This window comes from Seriola lalandi, unplaced genomic scaffold, assembly GCF_002814215.2.
Source record: "Seriola lalandi dorsalis isolate HSWRI2012SDOR001 ecotype SW California unplaced genomic scaffold, Sedor1 jcf7180002054969, whole genome shotgun sequence".
In the NCBI taxonomy this organism is placed as follows: domain Eukaryota; kingdom Metazoa; phylum Chordata; class Actinopteri; order Carangiformes; family Carangidae; genus Seriola; species Seriola lalandi.
In genome coordinates this window covers 318,348-322,843 of record NW_019525520.1, presented here as the reverse complement: position 1 = coordinate 322,843, position 4,496 = coordinate 318,348, and the positions used below count along the sequence as shown (strand labels likewise).

The window sequence follows — 4,496 nt, the reverse complement described above, 5'->3', positions numbered from 1 at the left end:
CTTTGAACTTTGACCTTTAGCCACCAAATTCGAATCAGTTTGTCCTTGAGTGAGTGGGATGAGATGAACGTATTCACCACACTTGAAGCGCTTCCCTCGAGCTGTTACGGAGATATTGCGTTCACAAGGCCAAAAATGCGTTTTGTGAAATCACGGAGACCTCGAACTTTGACCTTTGACCTTTTACCACCATAATAATTTTGCATAAGCAGCATCATTATTACAGATACTTTCTCTTACCCACACTTTGAACCTAACTTGACCCTTTATTAGATAACATCTGCTCGTGGATCTGTCCAGTGAGGGATGCAGCTCGTAGCTCACGGCAACAAAGATGACCGATGTGTGCCGCCGTCCCGGGGAGAGCAATCTTATCTCTGCGAGCCCTTCTGTAATTTACCGCCGGCTCTGCCGTCTGCAGTGACTTGAAAGATGCTGTAACTCCTTTAGGAAGATAGAATTTGGTCTGAGAGTTGAAGTATAATATTTGCTGCTGCTGGTTAGTCTGACGGTGGAGATGAATATTCTCTTCTTATACGATCAGAGACGTCACCTCATTTCAATAAAGATGAATCAACACAAACGAACGAACGGCGGCAGTTTGGTCCGTCTTCAGTCCTTCTGGCTGTGTCGGCATTTTTCATCTTTTTGTAGATGTTTTGTCTCTCTGATCTTTTTCTGTCTTTGTGGTCGTGTCTTTTAGTTGTTTTGTATTTTTTCATTTTGTTTGTCTTTGTGTCTTTTTAGTTTTTTAGTCTTCCAGTATCTCTTGTCATCATTTTGTGTCAGTAGTCGTTTTCTTTGTAGTCATCTTGTGTCTCTTTGCAGTCGTCTTCTGTCTCTTTGTAGTCGTCTTTTGTCTCTGTAGGCATCTTCTGTCTCTTTGTAATCATCTTTAGTCTGTTTCTGTCTGTCTTCTGTCTCTTTGCAGTCAACTTGTGTCTCTTTGTAGTCGTCTTTTGTCTCTGTAGGCATCTTCTGTCTCTTTGTAATCATCTTTAGTCTGTTTCTGTCTGTCTTCTGTCTCTTTGCAGTCAACTTGTGTCTCTTTGCAGTCGTCTTCTCTCTCTTTGCAGTCATCTTGTGTCTCTTTCTGTCTGTCTTCTGTCTCTTTGTAGTCGTCTTCTGTCTCTTTGTAGTCATCTTTTGTCTCTTTGTAGTCGTCTCTTGCCTCTTTGTAGTCATCTTGTGTCTCTTTGTAGTCAACTTGTGTCCTTTTGCAGTCGTCTTCTGTCTCTGTAGTCAACTTGTGTCTCTTTGCAGTCATCTTGTGTCTCTTTCTGTCTGTCTTGTGTCTCTTTGTAGTCGTCTTTTGTCTCTTTGTAGTCGTCTTCAGTCTCTTTGTAGTCGTCCTTTGTCTCTTTGTAGTCATCTTGTGTCTCTTTGCAGATTGACTTTCCAACCTGAAATGTTAACAGTCACTGGGCGGAGGCGAACAGAGGCTGTGTCTCTGAGTTGTGTGCAGTTTTAAACTTGTGCATTTTCTCTTTATATATTTTATATTCATACAGATGTGCGTGCCACCTGTCTCTTATACACATCTTCGCTCTCTGTCGGCTGTTCTCTAGTTCATTTTTTCATGTCATGCTTTCTTTTCATTCATTTCCACACTTGCTTTTCTTCCCGTCTTCTTAACTCTCTTTTTTTCTTTTGAAGCTGTGGTCGATTGTGACTGCTGCGTCTAAACAGCCGTTCTTTTTCCACGCTTTTCTTTCACTCCCCCCCCAGACATCATCACTGTCATCATCACCACCCTCCTCGTCTTACCGCTCTTTGCATCCTTTACATCTTTTTTTTCACTCTCCTGTCACTTTCCCATTCACTGCAGAACAGCTGGCTTCCTCCACTACACCTTCCCGTGTCCCCTTCCTTTCGCCCGTCTGCCTCCTAAAGCTGCAGCTGATGCAGGTGAGGCGAATGACCATCAGCAACACACACACACACACACACACACACACACACACACACACACACACACACACACACACACAGAGACACTTACCTCCGGTGACAGAGTCTTCGTCCCGAGTGCTTCTGAAACCTCAGTGGTTGAAGGAAGAGCGGCGAGCCAGCGAGCTTCTGGCAGCTGAAGGGAAGTGAAGGACAGAGAGAGAGAGAGAGAAAGAGAGGTAAAAGACGGGAGAGAGCAGAGAGAGAGCGAGAGGTTTGAAGAGAGAGTGAAAAAGAGAAAGTGGACGAGAGCAGGCAGGCTGTGCGATCCAAGAGCAGGAGGAGGAGGGTGCTCAGGCTGGCTGGAGGTGAGATGAAGGGGAGGAAGAGAGAGGGAGGGAGAGATAAAGGGAGAGAGAGAGAGAGAGAGAGAGGGTGCGCTGGATTGGGATAGGAGGGGATTGTGTGATGGAGGAGGAGGAGGAGGGATTGCAGGGAATGGAGGGAGAGGAAAGTTGGAGAGGAGGGAGGAAGGAGGGAGAAGGATGCAGAGAGAGGAGAGAAGGAAAAGGTGCTCAGAGGGGGGAGGAACGAGGGAGGGTAAAAAGGGGTGAGGGGGTAAAGAGAGGTAGAGAACATGGTAGAAAACACAGACACGTGTATGTTCGCGCTTTGTTCTTGTGGAGCTTTGATTTGTTGGTGAATCCGTCAGATTTCAGAACAAAAAGTAAAAGTACAACTCATGTCACGTCCTTCACTCTGTGATCCAGTCCTGCGTTGGCATGTCCCAGAACAGATACTGCAATGAACTTTGGAGCAATAACTTAAAGGAGGTGATGGACGGAGAGAGAAGAAGAAGAAGGAAGAGCTGAGTGAGATTTGTGAGATGCTAGTGAATGAAAACAAAGAAAGAAAGTGGAATCAGGGAAGATGGCACCCTAAGAAAAGACTTGAGTGATAATGATAATGACAGGGGGTCATGTGGAGAGTGGAGGAGGTGGAGGAGAAGGAGAGTGACCTCTGGCTAGATGCACTCAGCGATGAAAGGGTGGTGAAGAAGAGAGGGATAGGAAGAAAAGATGACGCTGAATGGAGGATGATGACATTGTGAAAATCCACTGATCTGTCATGCACCTTTCAGAAGGTTTAGGTGACGGGTCATTCGAGACATGCACAGTGACACTGAATGCATGCGACCTAAAAACACATTTAAGCCAATGACGGCGAATGAAACAACAAGCCCCAGGCCGACCCCCCCCCCACAAAGGAGGAAGACACCCAGACTGAAAGAGACTGAAAATGATGGCTGCGTCCTTTGTAACCATAGTGCTTCTCTTTGTGTTTGTTTGTCTCTCTCTCTGTGGTATTTTGTTTCTTTGTGTCGCCTTGTTTGCTCCAAATTAAGAAATGCAGCAAATACAAAAAAAACAAAACAAACACAAGGAACTAGAATCACCTCCTCGTGGTCGTATCCCTCCGCCGCTCAGACTAGTTCCAGGTTACATCCCTGTTTATTCAGAGTCGGATCAAATATGAACCATTTGTTTTGTTGTAATTCCTGTGTGAAGTCTTGAGTAATGGCTAAAAAAAGTGTTTTCTAATGTCACCGTGACCTTGACCTTTGACCTTTAGCTACCAAAATCAAATCAGTTCGTCCTTGAGTTCAAGTGAACGTTTGTGCCGAATGTGACGAAGTTGCTTCAAAGCGTTACTGAGATATCGCGTTCACAAGGCCAAAACCTCGTTTTATGAGGTCACCGTGACTTTGAACTTTGAACTTTGACCTTTAGCCACCAAATTCGAATCAGTTTGTCCTTGAGTGAGTGGGATGAGATGAACGTATTCACCACACTTGAAGCGCTTCCCTCGAGCTGTTACGGAGATATTGCGTTCACAAGGCCAAAAATGCGTTTTGTGAAATCACGGAGACCTCGAACTTTGACCTTTGACCTTTTACCACCATAATAATTTTGCATAAGCAGCATCATTATTACAGATACTTTCTCTTACCCACACTTTGAACCTAACTTGACCCTTTATTAGATAACATCTGCTCGTGGATCTGTCCAGTGAGGGATGCAGCTCGTAGCTCACGGCAACAAAGATGACCGATGTGTGCCGCCGTCCCGGGGAGAGCAATCTTATCTCTGCGAGCCCTTCTGTAATTTACCGCCGGCTCTGCCGTCTGCAGTGACTTGAAAGATGCTGTAACTCCTTTAGGAAGATAGAATTTGGTCTGAGAGTTGAAGTATAATATTTGCTGCTGCTGGTTAGTCTGACGGTGGAGATGAATATTCTCTTCTTATACGATCAGAGACGTCACCTCATTTCAATAAAGATGAATCAACACAAACGAACGAACGGCGGCAGTTTGGTCCGTCTTCAGTCCTTCTGGCTGTGTCGGCATTTTTCATCTTTTTGTAGATGTTTTGTCGCTCTGATCTTTTTCTGTCTTCGTGGTCGTGTCTTTTAGTTGTTTTGTATTTTTTCATTTTGTTTGTCTTTGTGTCTTTTTAGTTTTTTAGTCTTCCAGTATCTCTTGTCATCATTTTGTGTCAGTAGTCCTTTTCTTTGTAGTCATCTTGTGTCTCTTTGTAGTCGTCTTT

At 44.6% G+C, this 4,496-nt stretch overlaps 1 protein-coding gene across 1 annotated transcript in view; it reads right to left on the bottom strand.

The window, feature by feature from the left end:
- pvalb6 (parvalbumin 6) overlaps window positions 1-2,279 on the bottom strand; it is a 36,817-nt gene extending 34,538 nt beyond the window's left edge. The window contains exon 1 of the mRNA XM_023395783.2: window positions 2,003-2,279. The gene's annotated coding sequence lies outside the window, so the exon portion shown is untranslated. The remainder of the gene's footprint in view (window positions 1-2,002) is intronic.
- Between the last annotated feature and the right edge of the window lie 2,217 nt (window positions 2,280-4,496).